Source organism: Macaca mulatta, chromosome 2 (genome assembly GCF_049350105.2).
Source record: "Macaca mulatta isolate MMU2019108-1 chromosome 2, T2T-MMU8v2.0, whole genome shotgun sequence".
Classification (NCBI taxonomy): domain Eukaryota; kingdom Metazoa; phylum Chordata; class Mammalia; order Primates; family Cercopithecidae; genus Macaca; species Macaca mulatta.
The window spans coordinates 48,316,985-48,342,852 of NC_133407.1; the positions used below are offsets into that span (position 1 = coordinate 48,316,985).

Genomic DNA, 25,868 nt, shown 5'->3' on the forward strand with positions numbered 1-25,868 from the left:
AATGTCAACTATGACTGTGGGTTAATTAGTGGCCTAGGCTGTAGAAGTTTTTTATATTGACAGGGTAAGTTTAGGTTGCTAGGGTTCTTGTTTGCAAGGGATTTAAGGGTCCTCTTATTCTTATTTTACACACAATGCTGATACTTAGCCAAGAGGTTCCCACTTTATGTTGGGTCTGACATGGCCTATAAGCAATTGTAGCGGCTCTGGTTCCAGGTACAAGTGTTTATAGTGGGTGTAAAGCTGAGGTCCTCAGCTCAGTCTGTGGTAAATTAATTTTGGCATCTTGGCCTTGGGGTTCAGGTTCACTGTTTGTGGCAGGGTTGGATGTGAATTATTTACAGAGCCAGGACCTGTAATACTGACACAATCCTTAGCAGCTTTGTCAGCAGGGGCTAAGTCCTAGCTATGACTCTGATACTGGGAGGCAGGGGTACAGCACTGGAACAGCTCTGAGGAAGAAAGGGTGCTCTGGAGGAGCAGGGGCCTTTGAAAACAGTATGCTGAGAATAGATAGGGCTCAAGGACAGTATCTCCAATTGAACTTTTAATGAACTCCCGTAGGCGCCAAGAAGGCAGGCAGATAAGTAAGAGCATAGAAACAAGGAACTGAGTAGAAGGTTACATCTGGGAAAAGAAAGTTTGTTTTGCATTGCATTCTTTCTGCTGACGTGGGGTTTATGGAGTATAAATAAAGTGAGGCGGAGGCTCTGAGTGCGGCCGCCATGTTCTCTGTGTGTCTTTGTCTTTTGTGTGTTCTTTCATTCTCCACCACCCCCGGCACGGACCCCAACAAGTGGCGCAGCGAGCAGGGTCAGCACGGGTGAGTAGGGGAGAACAAGAAGGGGAACCCCCTAGGGGGCGGGTAAGGCCCAGATATTGTTAAGGGGAACCTTCTTAAGCTTTCATTATGGGGAATTCCATCTCTCTGGCCTCAGAATATTTACGGCTGTTTCAAGGACTGTTGCTGTCTATAGGAGTGGAAGTGAAAGAAAAAGACTTTGAAGTGATTGTTTGCCCATGTTGAACAACATTGTTACTGGTTTCAGTATCAGACTAAAGTGTAGCTGAATCGCAGAGAATGGTTACAGGTAGTAAAATCTCTGCTTAGAGCTCTCCAGTTAGGGGATATTATGCCTCTAAAATTGTGGACCTTGTGTGACTCTATCACTCAGACATTAGAGTTACTTGAGACTGATTCAGAGTGTGGTAATGTAGCCACAGGAGGAAAGGTATCTGAGGATTTGGAAATAAATAAATAAATAAATAAATAAATAAATAAATAAATACATCTGAAATGGAGCCCATTTGTGCCAGGATAACAGAGGATGGTGGGGGTAGCAAAAGGGGGAGAAGAGAAAAAGCCAGCTCTTCCTTCTTCTAAGGGAAATTCTGACATGCAGTGTATTATGGAAATGCTTCAACAAATATTACAGATACATTCTTCTAATTCACCTTTGTGAGCTTTCCCTGTTTCTTTTCCTTCTGCCCTGTTAAAAGAGGATTTTCCAGTGCCTCCAACCCCCCGGCTTCTTATCTTTACCTTTGTTTGGCAAAGTTGAAGCCCTGTTCACATCAGACATACTTTAAATTCATACTAAACACCTGTTTAATATGTCAAAACCAGTGTATATGTATATCTTGTTGTTTGTTAAAATATTATGAGTATTTCAATAGTTAATAAATAAGCACATTAATATTAACTATTAATATTAATATAGTATTAATGACCTCAGCTAGGAAATTGTTATGTTATAGGGGTGCATAGGTTCCACCAATTTACACTCCAAACAGAAGTTGAGTATTCGAGCTGCTTAACACATTAACTACCTCGTGATATTTTCTGTGTTTTTAAATTTTAACCATTGTATTGTGTATGTAATGATTCTCAATTTGGTATTAATATACATATTTCCTAGTGAGTAATGATGTTAGACATATAGGTTTATTGTCATTTCCTTGTTCTGCTACTTTTGGTTGGGTTATTTGCCTTTTCTTATTAATATGTTGAGATTATTTATATTTGGGGATATGAGTATTATTATATATTATATATACTGTTAATTAAAAAAAAAAATTTAAGGAGCTGGATCTGTTTCCAACTATTTGTGCTTCTTTTGCTCCTAATGCTCAGTTTTCAAATGGTGGCAATAATGTCCAATTTAATGCCTTACAAATTAAATTTTTAAAAAGAAATGAAAGCTGCCATTTCTAACTATGGACCTCAATCTCCTTTTATCCTTGGTCTTCTTGATATTTTTCATCAGAAAATTTGATAATTCCTATAGACTGGAAGACTTTGGGGAAGGCTTTTCTTGATCGTTCTCAGTGGTTACAATTGCACAGCTGGTAAATGAACAAGGCACATGTATAGGCTAGGAAAAATATTATGTGTGATCCCCCTGGACCCACTGAGGAACAACTCACAGGCACGGGCCAATATGCTACTCTTAATGCTCAGGCTGGTTTAGATGATGTTGCCCTTACTCAAATCAAGACTTTGTTTTTAAGGGCCTGAAATAAGGTAGAGATAACAGGAAAATGTTCCCTTTCCTCTGTGAAGATTTTACAGGGCACAAATGAACTATATCCAGATTTCGTAGCCCGTCTTCAGGATGCTGTCTTCAAATTGTGGGTGCTGGCCTTGCTTCAAAAATTTTGTTACAAACATTGTCTTTTAAAAATGCTTATGCTGACTGTTAAAAATTGTTAAAATCGTTAAAGGCCAATGGGGCCAATTTAGATAAATATATTAAAACTTGTGTTAGTGTTGGAGGGGCTATTTATAATGCTCAATTATTTGCTGGGAGCTTTGTCTAAAGCCTTAAAAGGAAATAACAAACAAGGTGTTTGCTTTCAGTGTGGTAAACCTAGACATTTCAAAAAAGAATGTCTTAAAAATTGAACACTTTTATCCCTCAAGGCAGAAAGCTGCCTTCAGAGGTGTACAAATATTGTGGTAAAGGTCGACATTGGACAAATAAATGTCATTCCAAAACTGATAAAAGTGGAAATTTACTGTCTCCTCTCCTGGGAAACGGGAGCCGGGGCCCACAGGCTTGGGGCCCCAACAATTACAATACAAGTCTACTACAATATTCAGTGAGCAATGGCCTACAACATTAAGGGATAAATTCAAGTCCTCCTTAAGGATCCCACACCTTACCCCAATTTCTCAGCTTTATGCGGCAACTAAGCAGAGCGCCGCTGCTGACTTAGCTATTACTCAGCCTTATACTTTGTCTCCTAATAGAGGAGTATATAAATTAGCTATTAGAGTGTGTGGCCCTTTGCCAAAAGGACATGATATTACTAATAAAATTTTTATTTTGGTACAAGTTTCACAATTTATATGCCTAGAGGCAAGGGAACGTATTCTCAATAGAGAGGGTTTTGTAGCACAGAAAAAACTGTTTTTTGGGAAACTTTAGTTTCTAATCAAAAGCCCTTATGTTCATTGCACATTAATGGGATAGTTTTAAAAGAGTTAATTGATACGGGGGTGAATATGTCTATTTGTTTAAATTAGTGGCCTATACAATGGGAAAAAAGATAAGTTTCAGTTATACTCACTGGCTTGGGTGCTGCTTCTGTGATTTATCAAGACGTAGAACCTTTAACCTGTGTCAGTCCTAAAGGTCAACAAGGTCAAGTGTTTTTTTTGATTTTTATATTGTTCCTATCAATATTAATTTTTGGGAACAAGATCTTTCACAACAATTTGCTGCTTTTTTAAACATTCCTCATATTCCCTCAGCTGCCAAAAATATGATGTTCAAAATGAGCTACAATTCTTTAAACTCATAGCCACCACTCCTATTTAGGTGAAACAGTGACCATTATTTAAAGAAATACTTAGGACTCTAAAAGAGTAAGTCAAAAAACAAATGGCCGAGAGGAATATAAAGCCACGTATTTCTGCATGGAATTCCCGTCTTTGTCTTGTCTTAAAACTATAAAAGTTTACATTAAACCTAGGGAAAGTTTACAGTCTGGTCTTCCTAATCCTGCCCTTATCCCACAAAGTTAAAACCAGTGAAAAGCAGCAAGACGCTTTTGTATCATTACAAACTCAGCTTTCTTTCTACTCACTTAATATTGCCACAGAAAAAATTTAACTGGATTTTCTTATTCAATATTTAGGTTATACCTTGGGGGCACAAAATATTCGACCCCAAAAAATTCAAATTCGACGTGATCATTTAAAAACATTAAATGATTTTCAAAAGCTTCTAGGAGACATTAATTGGATGCGTCCTGTTTTAGGAATACCAACATATCAGTTATAACATCTTTTTTCTATTCTAGAAGGAGACAGTCACTTGGACAACTCACGCCATTTAACTCCTTTGGCTTTACAGGAACTCCAGCTTGTTGAAGAGCAACTTCAAAAGGCCCTTCCTTTTGTTTATTTCATACTTTACCTTCTCCCACAGGAATGATTCATCAAACTAGTCGACCACTAAAATGGATCTTTTTGTCCAATAAAATATCTAAACGCTTGGCTACTTATATCGATCGTTTAGCTGAACTGATCATCAAAGGACGGCATCACTGTCGACAACTTTGGGGAGGAGATCCTTCCTTAATTATCTCTCAATTCACTCATAGTCAGATCACTATCTTCTTGCAACTTCTGATTCTTGGCAAGAAGCTTCATCAATCTTGAGTTACAGTTTATCCTTATCCCTGGGTGCAATAGGGAGAATTGTTTGCTATTCTCATGGTCTTACTTGATTTCCCTACTACTGGTTGTAACATTGTTAGTGATTCTCAATATGCCGTTTATGTTACTTATATTTCTCAGGCCACTTTACCTCTTTGTGCTACTTCTTCTCTTCAGAAATTCTTTTCTTTGTTATCCTTTACTTTGAGCCAACGTCGAGCTCCTTTATTCATCACTCATCTTCGTTCTCATTCTCAACTTTCTGGACCATTAGTTCATGGTAATACTCAGATTGATTTGCTTTTAATCGGCCACCTACATGCTGCAGAACAAAAATATACTCTACATCACACTAATAGTTCTGGCTTTCAACGACGGTTTCATTTAACTCATAAACAAACTCGTTCTCTTATTCGAGCTTGTCCTTCCTGTGCTCCTTTGAGGATTCCATCCTTCCATCCTGGGGTTAATCCACGAGATGTCCCCTCTTTTGGACGATTAAAATGTTCATCATACCATTGATACCTTTTCTCATTTCTGTTATTACTCATCTCTTAGTTTGTTTCACCATCATGGGCATTCCTCTTATACTTAAAACTGATAATGCCCCTGCTTATGTCTCTCATAAATTACAAGTTTTCTTACAGCAATACAATATTCAACATATCACCGGTATCCCGGGCAACAGTCAAGGTCAAGCCATCATTGAGCGCGCAAATTTAACTTTAAAAACTTAACTATTAAAACAAAACAAAAAGGGTGAAATTAGCCCCCCAGAAACCAGATTTTGAAACCAGATTTTGAAGGTTCTTTTTACCTTAATTTTTTTGAATCAATGGAGACAATTGCAAGATTCTGCTGCCGTAACCCATCTTTCCTCACCTCCCTCGGTGATAGTCCCCGCTGACAGTTTAAAGGTTTGGTATCCTAATGAAGAAGGTAAGTATGTTCAAGAGCAAGTTCTAAAACAGGGATGCTCTTGTCCTTACAGGGAGCGGACCTGAGTGGTTTCCTACAAGATGATTGAAACCCTGTTGAAAAGAAAACTGGATTCAGCATGCATTTCTTCCTTTGTTGGATGTGCCTCGGCGGGGGACTTATTTCTCTTAGTGAGGCTTTGTATGAATATTGCACTTATATTCCCTTTCCACCCTTGTATCAGGGAGTCGCCTGGGGGGAGGCGGAAATTAAGGTTTTCACCAATGACACTACTTGGATGCCGTCCCCCTATATAGACAAGGACAATATAGAATGGGAAACAGGAATTATAAACAACACATATCAATTTGGAGTGGAAGGAGTTCCAATATGTATGGGAAATAGTTCTCATTGTCTCCGAAGATCTCATGAAGCCTGGGCTGTTCGTTATAATCATAGTCATGTGGCTGCTAATACTGTTATTATTGTAACTAGAAGTTTTTAATATAATCATACTGTATATAGTAATTAAACTATTCCTAGTTCTTTACTTTTTTGTCCTATTCTAGAGGTTTCTCCTAATATTGAGGTGCTGGAGTGACAACAATGTCGGGGAACTAAACCCCGGATTTTATTAGAATACAATGGGATGCAAATAACTGATTGAAGTGTGCACAGTGATTTTCAAACAAAATTTAGTCACATACCTTTGAAATGACACTGGGTAAATAAAAGTATTGCTGCTAACAGTAATGAAACCTTGGTATGGCGTGAAGGAGGCCTGAAGTACAGAGTTATTTTTGGAAGTTGTTAGCTGCAGGCGATGCCTTTAGCACTTTTGTGGGGAATATGCCCCTTAATCTTTCTAACCCGAATAACTCCTTTCATATTCAGTTATATCGAAATACCTCCTGATATATTATTGCTTGTGTCTGTAAGCCCTACCTATTATTAGCAGGGAATTTGACATGGGATAATGATACGGGGATTGTTAATTGTACAGATACGTGTACATTTTTGTCTTGCCTCAATCATTCCTGGTGGCACAACTTTACTGAGGATATTTATATCCTCAGGGCTCGTAAGGAAATTTGGCTACCTGTTAACCTTACGCGACCGTGGGGGGCATCACCTCTTGAGACTTATATTTGGACTTCTCTCCAGCGAACCCTCTGTGCCCTTGGACTTATAATTGCCTAGGTGATGAGCCTTGTCGCCATCGTCTCCATTGCGGCCATAGCAGGGCTCGCTCTTCATCAAAGCATACAAAATGCTGAATTTGTGCAGCAATGGCACGAACAATCTCACCGGTTATGGCTTCAACAACGAAACATTGATTCTCAACTTGCTGAAAGATTGGACAACATGGAACAAGCATTGACATGGCTTGGAGATCAGCTCACTGTCCTCAGTACTCGGATAACATTACAATGTGATTGGAACGCCACTCAATTTTGTGTAACGCCTGTGCTTTTTAACATCTCTCAATATTGGACCGTAATCCAAAAATTATTAATAGGCCATAAAAATATTAGTTTGGACATCCAAGAGCTCACTCAGAACATTTCCGAAGCATTTCGACAACAATTACATGTGTTGTCCGGAACTGTAACCCTTCAGGAGCTGGGTCAGCGCCTTGCTGCCTTTAACCCATGGACCCAGATGAAGACATGGATTTCTACAATCTCTGGAAGTATATTGCTTTGGGCACTTGGATTGGGTCTACTTCTTTTGGTGATTCGATGCTCCCTCCGTCGCCTCCAAACACAAAAGAAAACACAAGAACAAATATGGGCTACCTTTTTAGGATTGAGGCAAAACAAAAAAAAAAGGGGGGGGGAAATGCAGGGGCCTTTGAAAACAGTATGCTGAGAATAGATAGGGCTCAAGGACAGTATCTCCAATTGAACTTTTTTTTTTTTTTTTTTTTTTTTTTGAGACGGAGTCTCACTCTGTAGCCCAGGCTGGAGTGCAGTGGCCGGATCTCAGCTCACTGCAAGCTCCGCCTCCCGGGTTCACGCCATTCTCCGGCCTCAGCCTCCCAAGTAGCTGGGACTACAGGCGCTGCCACCTCGCCCGGCTATTTTTTTTTGTATTTCTTAGTAGAGACGGGGTTTCACCGTGTTAGCCAGGATGGTCTCGATCTCCTGACCTCGTGATCCGCCCATCTCGGCCTCCCAAAGTGCTGGGATTACAGGCTTGAGCCACCGCGCCCGCCCCAATTGAACTTTTAATGAACTCCTGTAGGCGCCAAGAAGGCGGGCAGATAAGGAAGAGCATAGAAACAAAGAACTGAGTAGAAGGTTACATCTGGGAAAAGAAAGTTTGTTTTGCATTGCATTCTTTCTGCTGACGTGGGGTTTATGGAGTATAAATAAAGTGAGGTGGAGGCTCTGAGCGCGGCCGCCATGTTCTCTGTGTGTCTTTGTCTTTTGTGTGTTCTTTCATTCTCCACCACCCCCGGCACGGACCCCAACATGGAGGTTTGCACCTGAGGAGCAGAGTTGGCTGTAGTTGGGACCCAGAGTCAAAAGAGCTCAGTGGCACCTTGTGTCTCAGAGGTATTGTGTGGTGGCAACTCCGGACCCTGGGACTGTGGAACACTGCACTATGCCAGACCGTGAGGACAAAGCAGCAGTAGCAAAGACCCCAGAATGGCTGAATACAGCTATTGTTTGGCTTTTTTGAGGGGCAGGGAACAACACAGTAATGACTCTACTCCCTGTGGAAGAAGGTGTCTTAACAACTCAGACCCTTGGGGGATAGTCCAGCTCCAGCGACGCAGAGTACTGGAACTGTCTGGCCTATAGAGTTGAGTGTCTTAGCTCAGCCACTGCTCTGCTTCTCTGGCACACGTGGTCAGAAGCCAGTCAGCCTAGGGATGTGCAGTTCCTTGGCTTAGCCAAGGCAATGATTCCCCTAGAGGCAATGAATTGCTTCAGCTGAAGCCTGGTGTTGTGGGCAGTGTGTCTGCTCTGAGCGGGCATAATGGCATTTAAGCTTAGGTATGGGTTGGGTGGTCAATCTGGATGGCCAAGACACTGTTTCACAGGAGACAGGCCACTGCTTCAACTTAGGCTTGGAATTCAGGGGATGCATGAATCCTCTGGGCATCCAAGGTACTGTTTCCTCAGAGGCAGGTTTACCACTTGAGTTCAGGTACAGGGAGGTATGGCTCCTTTGGACGGACAAGCACCATTTTCCTGGGATGCAGAGTGCTGCTTCAGCTTTGGTTGTGGGGCCAGGGAGCAATAATGACTGGAGGGGTAGATAAAGCGATTTCACCAAGGCACCATTTCCTGGGGAATCAGTGTGTAGAGCTTAGGCTCTAAGGTGCAGGGTGCAGCTGTATCTGAGGGTGGTAGATGGGGTGGCCTTACCAAGGCACTGTTTCCCCAGGATGGAGTGCACAGCTTTAGCTTGGAACCCCAAGGACAGGGCTCAGCAGCGACTGGGAAAGGTACATGGTACAGCAGTCCAACTCCGGGAGATGGAGCCACTGGTCAAGGGTGGTTCTGCAGTAGCTAATCCTCAAGGATGGAAAGATGCTGTGGCCACTCACTCTTAGAGGAGGATAAACTCCAATAGTGGTTTCAGTTCCAGAATGACATAGCATTACATCCATGCAGGCCACAGGAGCTGGAGCATCCTGTGAGCTCCTTTTCTGGGGAGACCATAGCTCTGAATTTCAGACAGCTCCCTCAGCTGGGCTTAGCACCTCTGAGGACTGCAGGAGTCCTAGAGGTGAGGAATTTAGCTGTCTAAGCTGTTGATGGACCTGTTGGGAATCTTCTTAGTTACTTTCTTCCTGCTGGGAGAAGCAATTTCTGGCTCAGAGCTTATCCTGTCTGGGGAGTAGGGTGATGGAGGCCAGGCCAGGTGATTTTTTTTCCTCTCTTTTTTTTTTTTTTTCTCCATTCTCTATGAGGTTCTCCTGGGTTTCTGTGGCCTACACGGCTTCTGCTACTTCTTTGATGTATTCCTCCACTCTCCTTTAGTTATTTGCATCAAAATGTAGTTGCCTATTTGTAGTTTAGGTTGCATTTGTGGGGAAGATGAGTACTAAGGGCTTTTAGTCAGCCATCTTGCTGACTAGCCAAATTTTACATCAAATGTTTTAAGGTCTTTAGACATATCTAGGTCTTATTCAGACTAATCTTAATTTACTGACTGTTCAGAAAACTTAGTATTGTCACTGATGTCACTTTTTCTAATGTAGACACCTTTCGTCAATATAAAATAACTTCTTTAATAAATCCAATTCTCCTTTTTGAAATTTTCTATCCACTGATCCTGTTTTTATTTATTTTGTCTATTTATTTATTTTGTCTACAAGTACAACACTATCTGCTTATTTTAAACCCTTTAAATGTGAAATATTTGAAGAAACCAAATGGATTTCAGTGCTTTTTGTTGTAACTCTGCTGAATTTATTCCATTTTCCTCTGCCTATTTTTAAATGATGCTAATTGGAATACTACAAACAAGTCTTATTACTACTTAAATTCCTAAAGGCTTGTTTCCAACAATACAATCTAATTTCCATAAAGTATGTTTGTAACCACTTCAGATATAAGGCATATTAAATTGCGAACCTTAATTGTGCTTATTGTCTTCTAACATTCTTAATTTTTTTAAATTATCCTCATTAAATCTTGCCTCCCTCATCCCTTGTCTTTGTAAATTTTCTTTGTGGCTCTCAGCTACATATTCCAATTAATTTAATTATTTTAGGTTTGATCTGCAATTTCACATTCTTAATGAAGCTTTGGAATATGATTCCATCAGAGATTCTTTTAGTAATGTATGTTAACACTCCAAATGATATCTCTCCTTCATTTATTAAGCATACATTCTGAATTTACATTGATGTACTGAGAAAAAAGTAGAATAGAACAGATCAGGACCTCCAAAAAATGCACTCTAAGGTAACACCAGTTTTATTACAAAGACTGACCAATCCTGAACATTATGAGTAATTCACATAAATATTCTAGTTTCCACTCTATTTTGATATTCGTCTCCCTAAATCCCAAAAGGAACCTTGTCACAATAGCTTTCCAAGGGAAGGGAAACAGATTTAATAATCTTGTCTGAGCACATTAAAGGTTAAAAGCAAATTTCTTGAGTAAAATGCATGGAAAAAGGCTAAGAGAGGGAATGCAAAGTATTCTCACCACAAAAATGACAACTATTTGACATAATGCATTTGTTAATTAACTAGATTTAATCACTCCACAATGTATATATACTTCAGAATAATATGTTGTACATGGTAAATACAATTTTACCTGTCAATTAAAGGCAAATAAGATATTTCAATTAAACAATTAAAAAAGCAAATTTCCTTCATTTGGGTTTATTTAATGTGATCAGAAACAGCAAAGGGAAGGTCTAGGACATAGGAGATGTTAAGAGTTATTACTTTCTTGGGTAAACAAATTAATGGATAAGTTACTCAGAGAAAGGTGAAATGTATAAAAGAAGACGAAGATATCTAGAGAATGAGTAAAAATCACTCAAAATTAGGAATAGTTAGTTAAAAAAACTTATTTGGCAAGTGAGGTGTGCCAAAAATCATTGCTGAATTAGTAGGTAAATGAATAAAGCAAATACTATTTATCCTTTTTTTTTTTTTTTGAGATGGAGTCTTGCTCTGTCACACAGGCTGGAGTGCAGTGGCGTGATCTCAGCTCACTGCAACTTCCACCTCCCGGATTCAAGCAATTCTCCTGCCTCAGCCTCCCGAGTAGCTGGGATTAAAGGCACATGCCACCACACCTGGCTAATTTTTTTGTATTTTTAGTAGTGATGGGGTTTCACCGTGTTGGTCAGGATGATCTCAATCTCCTGACCTCGTGATCCGCCCACCTCGGCTTCCCAAAGTGCTGGGATTACAGGCGTGAGCCACTGTGCCTGGCTGCTCTTTCATTCTTTTACAAGTGACAGAAAGTTTTCTTCAGTGGAAACTCAATCATGCAGGTAAGATAAAGATATAGACAGCTCTTTGGGTATACAGGTATATACCTGAAGTATTTATATTTGAAGAAATGAAAGCAAAATCTTACAGTTTGGCATCTTCTGTGTGTCCAAAATGAATGAAATTTTATAATACCTTTCATCATTCTTAAAGTGACTATTTTTAAGATTATTTTCTTGTGACTGTCTGACAAATTTTTTGCCCTTAGAAATTTATAAGCCATTCTGCTTATTAAATTTTCAGAGTGATAAGTGTAAATCTGGATCAAGTATTATCAATTCAATCAATCCAACATAGTCAAAATAAAATGTTTAGCAAAAATTATCCATAATTCTATGGTATGCTTAACTTATTTGCTCTCCACACTCTCAACTCTCCCCAAACCACATAGATTTTACTTTACTTTATTCCACAGTGTCTTCATAACTTTGTCTTTAATAAATATTTTATTTTTTAGTTATAAATTTTTTAACAAAATATAATTTGCATACTAGGAGCAAAAGTGATCAATCAACACAACCCCGATGGATTATATTTATGGAGCTAATTTTTTATAAGGGGAGGAAAACCATGCAAACCATAAGCTATGCAAGCCATTTAAATAAATATTTATTTCTTGAGGATGGTTACGTTTAAAATATAAAAGTTTTAATTAGTTTCTAGTCACTTCATCATTGACTAGTATATAACATTGGGATGGACACAATAGAAGTAAATGAAAATTTCAAGGGAAAATTGCCTGTTTTGGAGAGTATGCTTCCTTTAGAAATGGTGATATTAATTTATAAAAGTGTTCATTATTTTCATGGAAAGTTCTTATTATGTTTAAAATTGATAAAGTAGTAATATTTACTGTAAAATCTTTTTTATATTGAACAAAAAGCCTGTGGAAAACTCATAGAGGAGTCACTGAACATTGAATGTCTTTACATTCTTTGTGATCCAAGGCTATGCAATTTTCTGTAGAAAGGAGGAAGAGAAATTCAATACATCTTACACACCTAACATTGCTTTCCTCTAATGAGCCTAAGATACATGGCTGAGTCTATTTATAATTTAGAATTGACTGAGTTGGACTGGCAGCCAAAAATATTTCTGTTCCTGTATTATCATTTTAAAACAATTTAATGCCTTGCAGCAGATCTTAAATGTTTAATTTAAATTTAATTCAGCTTGTTTGGGAAGGGGGATTAAAAGTGAGATATATAATGGCATTTTATGGCCAGTAGATTCCATATAAGCAGGATTTTTATTATTATTAAAAAACAAACTATCAAAAATACTCATTTAAGAAATTTTTAATATCAGTAAAGAAGTGAATGCTGAATGGAGTCCAAATTATAACAGGTAGAACAGTAAAAATGACTTGCTTTTATTTAAATTTATTTCTGAAATTATTCTTCTCCATCACGAATATTCCCCTCCATTCAAAGCAAGTTCTGTATGTGTGCAGGAAAAATGCAACGGTCAGCACAGGTCTTTGCTAACGTAGTGTAACCACTTGTGAATAGATGTCATCATTGACGTAGTAAAACATGTTACTCATCTGATTCTGCATACCAGAGCCCACCACAGTAATGGATCTAATGAAAACTAATGTTTATATTTATTAGAATATCTACATTCTCCAAAGCCATGCTGAATATTCCTTGCTGAGTAAAGCATAGTGGAAGCCTTTGTTCACAATAAAAACAAGGAAAGAGAAACCATTGCTTAAAATCATTAAGAATTAACATCAACAGTAAAACATCTTATGGAGAGTATGATAGAATATAATTGAGAAAACACGTAATGTATCAACTTTTAAATTGTAAACATTACCTTTCTGACAAAGAGTACCTGCCTTCAAGTCGTTTCCTCTGTATATGAGATGTGTAGTTTGCTTCACTTCATGTTTTCTCACATGTATAGAACCTATGTTTCTGATTGACTCTGGATGCCTTCAGAACTTTTGAGAAAACTTGCCAAGTTTAGAAGATTTATGGGGTCCTTCTGCTGATTCACAAGGCTTCCACTAGTAACTTGTGGGGACTATGGGGTCCAGGTGACACTCAGTAAATTGGAGGGAAAGTTTCAATCTGAGTCCATCTACTTTGAAAGCTTGTGCCTCTTGGGGCGAAAGCAAAGGAAATGCATGTGAATTAATCTCAGATAAGTTTCTATGGTGGCTACTGTAACAAATAGCAGAGTTAACTGCCGAATACTTTGTTGTCTCTCAAGCACTTCTATTTCTGTCATTTCAGTACTCTTTTTTGTAAATAGAGTCATCCCTACTTTCAATGGGTTGGATTGGTAAAACAAGAAATAAATTCACAAAACCGAGAAGTCCCCATCATCTGCTTAGAAACCTTTTCCATATTAAAATAAAGCCAAGAATTTGCATGAATTTAATTCTCAGCCAGAGGACCTGGAACTTTTCTTGTGAAATCTCCTGGCATAGAAGGGGTAGCATTCTCCATCTAATAGCAGTTCAAATGGTCATTTTCTGACAAGCCAGGGCACCCTGGGGACTGTAATTCTGATGTATCATTTATAACTTAACCAACAATACACCAAGTTACATATCTTTGTCATGTAAAGCACAGTTCTAATTGTTCTAATTAGTCTTATTCCATGGGTTTATGGTTTGCTGTGTTTTCTAGTATCTCTGATGAATAGGTGCCACCTGTGTTTCTTTATCTGCACCTCACCGTTAATGGAGGCAGATAGGGAGCTAGCCTGGTTTGAGATTGTAAATCAGAAAGTTTCTGAAGTGCTACAGTGGTGGTGTCAGCATGGCCATGATCTCTTTTTCATAATGTCCTAACTAACCACGTAATGAGATTGTATACCAAATACAGTAAATATATCATATGCATATCAGCAGAAGCAGAAGGCACTAGGTCATTTTCAAAGAGACTAATGCCTGGGTGATAGTTATATTGTATTTGGTGCAACAAATAATGAATATAGTGGGTTACAAAATAGATGAATTCTGCTCAGGCTCTAAGCTGAGAGGAACACCAAATGTGAGCCTTAAGAAAATAACAGCTTTAGTTTATTTTGAATATATTTACACGGAATATATTTATACACTCAGAAACAATTTTTTTTTCTTTCCTGTCTGGCTAGAGAGTCTTATAACATGCATGAAATATACAGGACAGATAAAATCAAGCTAACTTCTAAATAAGTTTTAAGGTTGTCTATACCTTGTAAAGAATAGGGTATATCTAGTTCAAAGTACTTCAAACACTGAGATTGCACAAATGGTGAATCCAGTATCACCTGGAAGGCCAATATGATTTGCACACATATTAGGCATAAGTAATGTTGTAGGCTTAAGTGTGTAATTCTTCCAGTGATTCACATCTTTGCATAGGGCAACCAATTTTGCAATGTTATGATTCTCATTTCAAATTTTGGTCTAACTATTTTAGATATTTAATGATAGAAGAGAAACATAGGTATTTTCGAATGATCTGTCATAAGAATCTTGAAGTGGAGAAAATCTGACTAAAAATTATTTTATAAAAATTTGAATGGTGGTAAATCTAACAAAACTTATTTCTATGGTTACGAAAGTAATACATATTTATTATGAAAATAGAAATAGGTTGGGCACGGTGGCTCAAGCCTGTAATTCCAGCACTTTGGGAGGCCAAGGCGGCAGATCATAAGATCAGGAGTTCAACACCAGCCTGACCAACATGGTGAAACCCCGTCTCAACTAAAAATGCAAAACTTAGCCAGGCATGGTGGCACCTGCCTGTAATTCCAGCTAACCAGGAGGCAGAGATTGCCTTGAACCAAGATCACGCCACTGCACTCCAGACTGGGCAACAGAGTGGGACTTCATCTCAAAAAAAAAAAAAAAAAGAAAAAGAAAGAATAAAATACAAATCAGTGATAAATGACTTGTAACCCTGCCATTTGATGACACCACTGTGAATACATTGACTTGTTTCTTTACAATACATTTTATAGAGTTTTATAGAATTTTGAAGAAAAAGAATGCCAGTTTATTTCATGTAGTGTGAAAGGAATATAATTAGATTTATATATTGCATAGATCTCAAGAAAATGGTTCTTGATATCAAAGAACAAGTTTCAGAACACTGCATGTCTATAATATGATATTATTTATGTACTCTTGAAAACATTCTGAAGAATAGTATGGGCAAGGCACAACAAAAATGACCAAATACAATTCGGCACCAGCAATTGTCCCTTCTGAAAGAACAACAAATTGAACAACTAACCCCACAAAATGGCACCTTCATAAGAATCAAAAATCAGATAAGCAATCACAGTACCCATTTAATATCATGTACATGAAAGAGGCACTAAAGAAGGTAAGCACTAAAATGCTCCTGGACAGCATTCAACATTTCATTAACTGCCCTGAGATAGAGGGGAGCTCATTGCCATGAAGGAAGAGACACAGGACTGACAGCTTTTGCTGCAGCTAATTGAAGAGCCCATGGGACTTGAGTGAACATCAGCAGTAACCAGACAGTATTGGCAGTGGGCCTTGGGTGGTGGTGACCATGGGGAGAAAGTCCTCTCTTTGAGGAAAGGGGAGGAAAGTGTGGGAATAACTTTGTCTTGTGCCTTGGTTGCCAGTTCAGCAGCAGTAGAATAGAGTACCAGGTAGATTTTTGAGGTCCCTGGCTCCAGGACCTGTGGCTCTAGGACCCGGCACCCAGACAGAATCTCTGGATCTATGTAGGACCCAAAGGAACACCCTGTCCTGAAGGGAAGAACACAAACTTAGCTGGATTCACCACTGGCTGATTGTAGAGCCTGTGGGCCTTGAGAGAACATAGGTAGTAACCAGGCAGTTGTCACTGCAGAAAATTAGCAAAACCCAGTACTATGCTGGCTTCAGGTCTGACCCAACACAGTTTCAATGGTGGTGACTACAAGGGTTCTTGTTTACCTCTCTCTCAGTTCTAGACAGCTCAACATGGAGAGAAAGAGACTCAGTGTATTTGGGGAAAGTAAGGGAAAAGAACAAGAGTCTCCACCTAGTAATTCAAGGAATCCTGCTGGATCTTACCCAAGACCACTCCAAGGTGGTGCCTCTTGAATCAGCAAGAACCACAGAGTTAAATGGCTCAGGGTGCCACCTAATGCAGATATGACTCCAATGATACTGAGATCACTACACCCACGTTCCCTGGAATACTTAGAAAGCATTCCCATGAAGGATGAGTTCAAACACACCTAGACTGTGAAGACTAAAATAAATGCCTACATCTTCAATGCTTAGACACTGACAAACATCCACAAGCATCACAACTCTCCAGGAAAACATTACAGGGGAACCAGCCCCCAATATTTCAACGTAGGTTCTTTTCTATTTTCCCTAAGTGTTGGCCAGTCTGAAAAATAAAGGGAAAGAATACAAAAGAGATAAATTTTAAAGCTGGGTGTCCAGGGGAGACTACACATGTCGGCAGATTCCGTGATGCCCCTGAGCTGCAAAACCAGCAAGTTTTTATTAACGATTTTCAAAGGGGAGAGAGTATAAAAATAGGGTGTGAATCACAGAGATCACATGCTTCAAAGGCAATAAAATATCACAAGGCAAATGGGCAGGGCAAGATCACAAGGCCAGGGCAAAACTAGAATTGCTGATGAAGTTTCATGTCCCACTGTGCACACATTGTCATTGATAAACATCTTAACAGGAAACAGGGTTCAAGAGCAGAGAACCAATCTGACTAGAATTTGCCAGGCTGGAATTTCCTAATCCTAGCGAGCCTGGGAGCACTGTAGGAGACCAGACCAGGGCATGTTTCATCCCTATCTACAACTGCATAAGGCAGACACTCCCAGAGTGGCCATTTTAGAGCTCCCATCCTGGGAATGCATACTTTTCCCAGGGCTGTTAATTATTAATATTCTTACTGGGGAAAGAATTCAGCGATATGTATCTTATTCATTTTTGGTAATAAGAGAAATATGACACTGTCCTGCCCGGCTCCCAGGCAGTCAGACCTAATAGTTATCTCCCTTGTTCCCTCAACATTGCTGTTACCCTGTTCTTTTTTCAAGGTGGCCAGATTTCATATTGCTCAAATGCACATGCTTTACTAACAATTTGTGCAGTTAATGCAATCATCACAGTGTCTTGAGATGACATATGTCCTCAGCTTATGAAGATAATGGGATTAGGAGATTAAAGTAAAGACAGGCATAGGAAATTATAAGAGTATTGATTGGGGAAGTGGTAAATGTCAGTGAAACCTTCACAATTTATATTCTTCTGCCGTGGCTTCAGCCAGCCCCTCTGTTTGGGTTACTTGACTTCCCACAACAAAACATGACCTCAGAAAACAAACTAAATTAGAAATAAGTGATCAATTTTAAGGAGTCAGATATATGTGACCTTTCAAACAGAGAACTCACAATAGCTGTTTTGAGGAAGTTCAACAAAATTCGAGATAAAACTGAGAAAGATTTCAGAATCCTATCAGATAAATTTAATTACAGAGATTAAATTAATTAAAAAAAAAAGAATATAAAAGAATGAATCACATCTGTAAGATCTAGGAAATAGCCACAGAAGGGAAAGCCTAAGAGATTCTGGCCTTAAAGAGGAGGTAGAAAGAGAGATTAGGGTAGAAAGTTTATTCAAAGGAATAATAAAAGAGAATATCCCAAACCTAGAAAAAGGTATCAATATTTCAGTACAAGAAGGTTATAGAACACCGAGCAGATTTAACTCAAATAATACTACCTTGATACGTTTAATAATCAAATTCCCAAAGGTCAAGGATAAAGAAAGGATCATAAGAGTATCAAGAGAAAAGAAGCTGATAACATATGATGGAGCTCCAACGTATCTGGCAGCACACTACACAGTGGAAACTATAGAGGCCAGGAAAGGGTAACATGACATATTTAAAGTACTGCAGGAATTTTTTTTAATCATAGAATAGTATATACAGTGATAATATCCTTCAAACATGAAAGAGAAATAAAGACTTCCCAGACAAACAAAAGCCGAAGGATTTAATCAACTCCACAAATGTTCTGCAAGAAATGCTGAAGGAAATTATTTACTCTAAAAGAAAAGGACACTATTGAGCAAAAAGAAATCATCTGAAGATAGAAAACTCACTGGTAATAGAAACTACACAGAAAATTATAACACTGTGATTATGGTGTGTAAATATTCATATCTTGAGTAGAAAGACTAAAAGATGAACCTATCAAAAATAATAACTATAACAGCTTTTCAAAACATAGATAGTATGATAAGATATAAATAAAAACAACAAAAAGTTAAAACACAGGGAGATGAAGTTAAAGTATAGAGATTTTATTAGTTTTCTCTTTACTTGTTTGTTTATGCAATCAATGTTAAGTGATAATCTGTTTAAAATAATGTGTATAGATATTATTTGCAAGCCTCATGGTTACCTCAAACTAAAAAACATACAATGAATACACAAAAATAATTTTAAAAAAACAAGAAATTAAAACATATCACCTGAGAAAGTCACTTTCAATAACAAAAAGACAGGAGAGAAGGAAAAAAGAGAAGACCACAAAACAACCAGAAAACAAATAACAAAATGGCAAGAGTGAGTTCTTACTTACAAATAATAACAGTGACTGTAAATGAATTACACTTTCCAATCAAAAGACAAAGAGTGGCTGAATGGATATAAAACAGGAAACAATGGCCTGCTTTCTACAAGAAACACACAATAACTATAATGACAAACATAGGCTGAAAGTAAAGGATGGAAATTTATATTCCATGAAAATGGAAAACAAAAAGAGAAAGAGTAACTATATTTCTATCAGACAAAATAGATTTCAAGACAAAAACTATGAAGAAGGATAAAAGTTACTATTATATAATGACAAAGAGCTCAATTCAACAAAAGGACATAACAATTGTAAATATGTATGCACCTAACACTGGAATACCCAGACATATAAAGCAAATATTATTAGCTTTTAATATGGTTAGGCTTTGTGTCCCCACCCAAATTTCATCTTAAACTATAATATGCTCTTGTTGAGGAAGGAACCTGGTAGGAGGTGATTAGATCATGGAGGCAGCTTCCCCCATGGTGTTCTCATGATGGTGAGTGAGTTCTCATGAGATCTCTGGTTTTATAAGCATCTGGTATTTCCCCTGCTATAACTTCCTTTTCCTGCCACCATGTAATATATACCTGCTTTGTCTTCCTGATTTTAAGTTCCCTGAGGCCTCCCCAGGAATGAGGAACTGTGATTCAATTAAACCCCCTTTGTTTTTAAATTACCCAATTTAGTCTCAGGTATTACTTTAGTCTCAGGTATTATTTTATAGCAGTGTCAGAATGGACTAATACAGCTCTATAAAGAGATGTAAACCTGGACAACATAGCTAGACCTCATCTCCATTAAAAAAAAAAAAAAAAAAGCCATGCCTGGTGTTGCATGTCTGCAGTTCTAGCTACTCAGGAGGCTGAGACAGGAGGATCACTTGAGCCTGGAAGATTTAGGCCATGGTAAGCAATTATCAACCTGGGCAACAGAGAGAGTCCTCTATTCAAAGAGAGAGAGAGAGAAAGAAAAAGGACAAAAAGAGAGAGAGAAGGGGGAGCACAGTAAAAAATACCTGAAGACTTCAATGCTCCACTGTCAGCATTGGACAGATTATTCAGACAGAAAATCAATGAAGAAACAATGGACTTAATCTGCACTGTAGACCAAATGGACCTAATATATATTTACGGAACTTTTTATCCAATGACTGAAGAATACACAGTCTTCTCAACACATGTACAATTCTCATGGATAGAACATATGTTAGTCCCCAAAACAAGTCTTAAAACATGCAAAATGAAAAGAAAATAAAGTATCTTCTGTGATCACGATAGAATAAAACCGGAAATCAATAACAGAAGGAATTTGGGAAAGTATACAAACACGTTCCTGAATAACCAGTAGGTAAATGAAAAATTAAGAAGGAAATTTAAAAACACCTTGAAACAAATGAAAATAGAAACACAACACACCAGAATCTATGGGATATGGCAAAAACATTACTAAGAAGAAAGGTTATAGCAATAAGTGCCTATGTTAAAAACTTAGTAAAACTTCAAATAAACAGTCTAATGATACATTTTAACAAAATTAGTGTAAGAAAAATTAGAAGAAAACAAAATCAGAGCATGAATAAGTTCAATTGAAGCAAAAATACAAATGATCAAGAAAACAAAAAATTAGTTTTTGGAAAAGATAAAATTGACAAGCAAATATTTGGTCTAACTAGCTAAGTCAAAAAGAAGACCTAAATAAACAGAATAGAATTGGCAAAGGAGACATTGCTACTGATAATGTAGAAATTCAAAGGATCATAAGAGGCTACTATGGGTAATTATAGGCCAATAAATTGAAAATCCTAGAAGAAATGAATGAATTCCTAGACAAATACAACCTACCAAGATTAAACCATTAAGAAACCCCAAACCAGAACAGAACCATAAGTAATCAGATCAAAGCCATAATAAAAAGTCTCCCTGCAAATGAAAAACCCAGGACCTGATGACTTCACTGCTGAATTTTACCAAGGATTTAAATAACTACCAATCTTACTCAAACTATTCTTAAAAATATAGGAGGAGGGAATACTTTCATACTAATTCTACAAGGACATTATTATGCTGATATCAAAACCAGTCTAGGACACATTAAAAAAAAAAAAAGGAAAAGAAAACTAGTGGTCAATATTCTTGATAAATATTGATGCAAAAATCCCCAATACTAGAAACCCCAATTTAACAACACAATAAAAGGTTCATTCATCATGACCAGATGGTATTTATTCCAGGGATGCAAGGATGGCTCAACATACAACAGTCACTCAATGCAGTACATCATGTCAGTAGAATAAAGGACAAAAACCATATGATTATTTCAGTTGATCTGAAACAGCATTTAATAAAATTCAACCTCCCTTCATGTTAAAAATCCTCAAAAACTGTGTGTAGAACAAACATATCTCAACACAATAAAAGCCATATACAACACACTCACAGCTAGTATCATACTAAATGGGGAAAAAGTAAGTCTTTTCTCTAATATCTAGAACAATGCATGGATACTCACTGTCACCACTGTTATTCAACTTAGTACTGGAAGTCCTAGCTGTACCGAATTGGAAAGGAATAAGTAATATTATCTTTGTTTGCAAATGATATGATTTGATACTTGAAAAAAGCTAAGTAATACACCTAAAAATTATTTAACTTGAATAAACCAATTCAATAAGTTCAGGATACAAAATCAACATACAAAACTTGGGAATATGTCTGTATGCCAACAGAATTCTGAAAAAAATCAAGAATTGTATTTTATTTGTAGATACTATAAATGTATATCTAATTTGCAACAGCTACAAATAAAATAAAACACCTAGGAATAAACTTAAAAAAGTGAAAGATCTCTACAATGAAAACTACAAAACATTGATGCAAGAAATTGAAGAGGAAACAAACAAATGGAAAGATATTCAGTGCTCAAAGATTGGAAGAATCAATATTATAAAAATGTCAGCACCACTCAAAGCAGTGTATAGTGCAACTTCCATCAAACTACCAATGATATTATTCACAATGATATTGGGAGAATAATCCAAAAATTATATACAACCATAAAAGACCCAAATACCCAAAGCTATCCAGAGGAAAGTAAACCAAATTTAAGGAATCATATGTCTTGACATCAAATTACACTACAATGCTATATAGTAACCACATCAGCATGGTCCTCACATAAAAATAGACACATAAACAAATGTAACAGAATAGAGAACCAGAAATAAATCCATATGTCTACAGCAGCTTCAGTGTCTACAAAGATGCCAACAGCATACATTGGGAAAATGAAATTCTCCTCAATAAATGGTGCTGGTAAAACTGGGTATCTTTTTGCAAAAGAATAAAACTGAGCACGTATCTCTTGCCCTGTAAGAAAATCAAATCAAAATGGATTAAAGGTTTAAATCTAAGACCTCAAATTAGGAAACTACTACAAAAACACATTGGGGATACTCTCCAGGACGTTGGTGGTCTGGGCAATGATTTCTTGAGCAATATCCCACAAGCACAGGCATACAAAGCACAAATGGACAAATAGGATCTCATCAAGTTAAAAAACTTCTGCACAGCAAAAGAATCAATCAACAAAGTTAAGAAACAACCCACAGAAAGGGAGAAAATATTTACAAAAAATCTTATAATCAATTTTTAAATATGGGCAAAAGGCATGAATAGACTTTGACATAAAAATTGCAAACAGGTATATAAAAAGGTACTCAGCATCACTGATCATCAGAGAAATGCAAATTAAAAATACAATGAGATATCATCTCAACCCATTTAAAATGACTTTTATCCAAAAGACAGGCAATAACAAATGCTGGCGACAATGTGGAGAAAGGTAACCCTTGTACACTTTTGGTCGGAATGTAAATTAGTACAACCACTATAAAGAACAAGTATTGAGGTTCCTAAAAAAAAAAATAAATAAAACTACCATACCATCTGGTAATTCCATTGCTAGGTGTATACCAAAAGAGAGGAAATTCGTATATCAAATGCATATCTGCATTCCCATGCTTATTGCAGCACTATTCACAATAGCCAAGCTTTGGAATCAACCTATGTGTCTATCAACACATAAATGAATAAAGAAAATATGGTATGTGTACACAATGGAGTACTATTCAGTTGTAAAAAGAATGAGATTCTGCCATGTACAACAACATGGATGGTATTCTATGTCATTATATTAAGTGAAATAAACCAGGCACAGAAAGACAAACTGCATATTCTAGCTTATTTGTGGGAACTAAAAATTAACACAACTGAACTTATGGAGACAGAAAGTAGAATGATGGTTACCAGATGCTGGGAATAGTAGTGGTTGGACAGGGTTGGAGAAAGGCAGGGATAATTAATAGTTATAAAAATATTATTAAATAGAAAATATAAAATCTAGCATTTGACAACAAAACAGTCAACAATATTGGTGAATTTATTGGTGAATTTATCAACGATAATTTATTGTACATTTTTAAATAACTAGAGTATAATTGGATTGTTTATAACACAAAGAAAGGATAAATATTTGAGGATAAGAATTCCTCATTTACTCTGATGTGATGATTACACATTTTATACCTGTATCAAATATCTTATATACCCCATAAAATATATACCTACAACGTACTCACAAAAGTATTTTAATATAATTAATATATCCCCTCAAATAAAAATATAAACCATATTGATTATATTTATATATGTATATTCAGGAATATGCAGACATATATATATTAAATACATACAAATAAAATTATAAAATATAAATTTCTAGATTATTTGATTTCCTTTAAATAGTAATTTTCTTGTAAATGTCACACAGCTAGATTATCTCTCAATTTCTCTATCTTTTAAGAGACTAATGAACATTCATTTGCATGTTGTTTTGGAATCCAGCTAGAGAAACTGCATGTCTCTGAGTTTTACTGCCAACGAGAGATAGTATGCATTGTAGAAAATGAGGTGCAGGTGGAGCTTTAGTGAGGACTTCTAAGGTAGACTTACAGAGTAAAATTTCTGTTTTGTTTTGTTTTGTTTTGTTTTGATACGGAGTTTCACTCTTGTCACCCAGGCTGGAGTGCAGTGGTGCGATCTCAGCTCACTGCAACCTCTGCCTCCCTGGTTCAAGCGATTTTCCTGCCTCAGCCTCCTGATTAGCTAGAATTACAGACATGTGCCACCACGCCTGGCTAATTTTTGTATTTTTAGTAGAGTTGGTGTTTTGCCATGTTGACCAGGCTGGTCTTGAACTCCTGACCTTGGGTGATCAGCCAGCCTTGGCCTCCCAAATGCTGAGATTACAAGCATGTGCCACCGCGCCCACCCCAGAGTAAAATGTCAATGCATTTCATTCTTCTTTACCTACTACTAACAAACTCACATTAAACCTTAACAACATAATTTTAGTAACGTCTCAGAAAAATAACAATAATATATATTTTTGCCTGTGAAGTTAATTTAGAGAGGAAAATACAAGCAAAACATAAATTGATTTAAGGTGTAAGGACATAGTCTCAAATAAAATTAAATGAAATATATGCTCTGCTCTCCTATCCTTTTGTTCAGAACTCCAAGATTTATGAACGGGGGTGTAGGGGAGAGGTAAGAATGATTTGGGGCAGTAGGATGAAGAAAAAATGGAGACGTTTACTATTTCACCTTTCAGCGTGAGAATAGTACAAAAATAAAAATTAAAAAGAGAAGTGAAAGGATAAATCTGAGATCAATAACTTTTCTGGAAATAAATCACAAAATAAAAAATGAAGCTGTAAAGATCAAGAAAATTGTCAGAAAATTATTGCCATTGTGTGTGTGTGATTAGTGGGAATATTGTGTACATTCACTGGTTCTTTCTGAAAGAAGTCAAAGTCATTTAAAAGGTATAGATATTTATATTCCAATACAGAGAACTGTTCAGATATTTTCATAGTAAAAGAATGACATTTCACACATTTTTGTATCTTTTCAATTTTTTCAAAGAGTTGAAAGAAAAAAATAAGTAAAAGAGAACAGTCTTTGTGTAGTCCTCCGAGGTGCAGCTTTAATCAAAAGAGGCACCTGTGTAGGTTTGCATTAAAAAGTTTGTCACATGTTAGGAAAAGTTTTGACTCCTAAAACAAAAGTAGTACAAGTTTTTCACATAAGTTGTCTGATTGGTATAATGAACATTTAGAGAACATATAATAATTCTAATTTGTCTAATTTAGTTGAAAATTTGAAATATTTCTAGCAGTTACCTGCTTATTTGTTCTATTTCTGAAAATATTCCTCAAATTTAGTGGTGAATCAAAGTCACACAAGCAATAGGTAGGTATTTACTGTGTGTTTATACTATGACTATTGGGTTCCATGATGCAAAGTTTTTTGGAAAGGAAACTAAAGGTAAAATATGACTGCCTTTCCTAATGTGCACATTTCCTTTCTTTGATGAACTGTATTTATGTAGTCACCAAATAATAAAATTTTAGAACTGAATGTGTGCTTAGCAACAATCTAATACATTTTGATTAGTGCTTTCAGAAAGAAAACTGTTCAATTTCCATTATAACTAGCAAAGCACATGAAATATATTTTATTATTAAAATTTTGCCTAAAACAAAAGACTAAGAAAAATACATTTTATTAAAAGGCAAGACATCTGGATACAGAAAATGTCAAGGGACTAATTTTTTTATTGCTTTCCTAATCCAACTTAACAAGTTGATCC

The 25,868-nt window shown here is 36.9% G+C and overlaps 1 long non-coding RNA gene across 1 annotated transcript; it reads left to right on the forward strand.

Annotated features, from left to right (window-relative positions):
• The first annotated feature begins 402 nt into the window (after positions 1 to 402).
• LOC144339507 (uncharacterized) lies at positions 403 to 8,004 on the forward strand. Its single transcript, XR_013414518.1, has 2 exons — positions 403 to 823; positions 5,658 to 8,004. It is a non-coding gene; the product is annotated as an uncharacterized LOC144339507 (long non-coding RNA).
• The last annotated feature ends 17,864 nt before the right edge of the window (positions 8,005 to 25,868 follow it).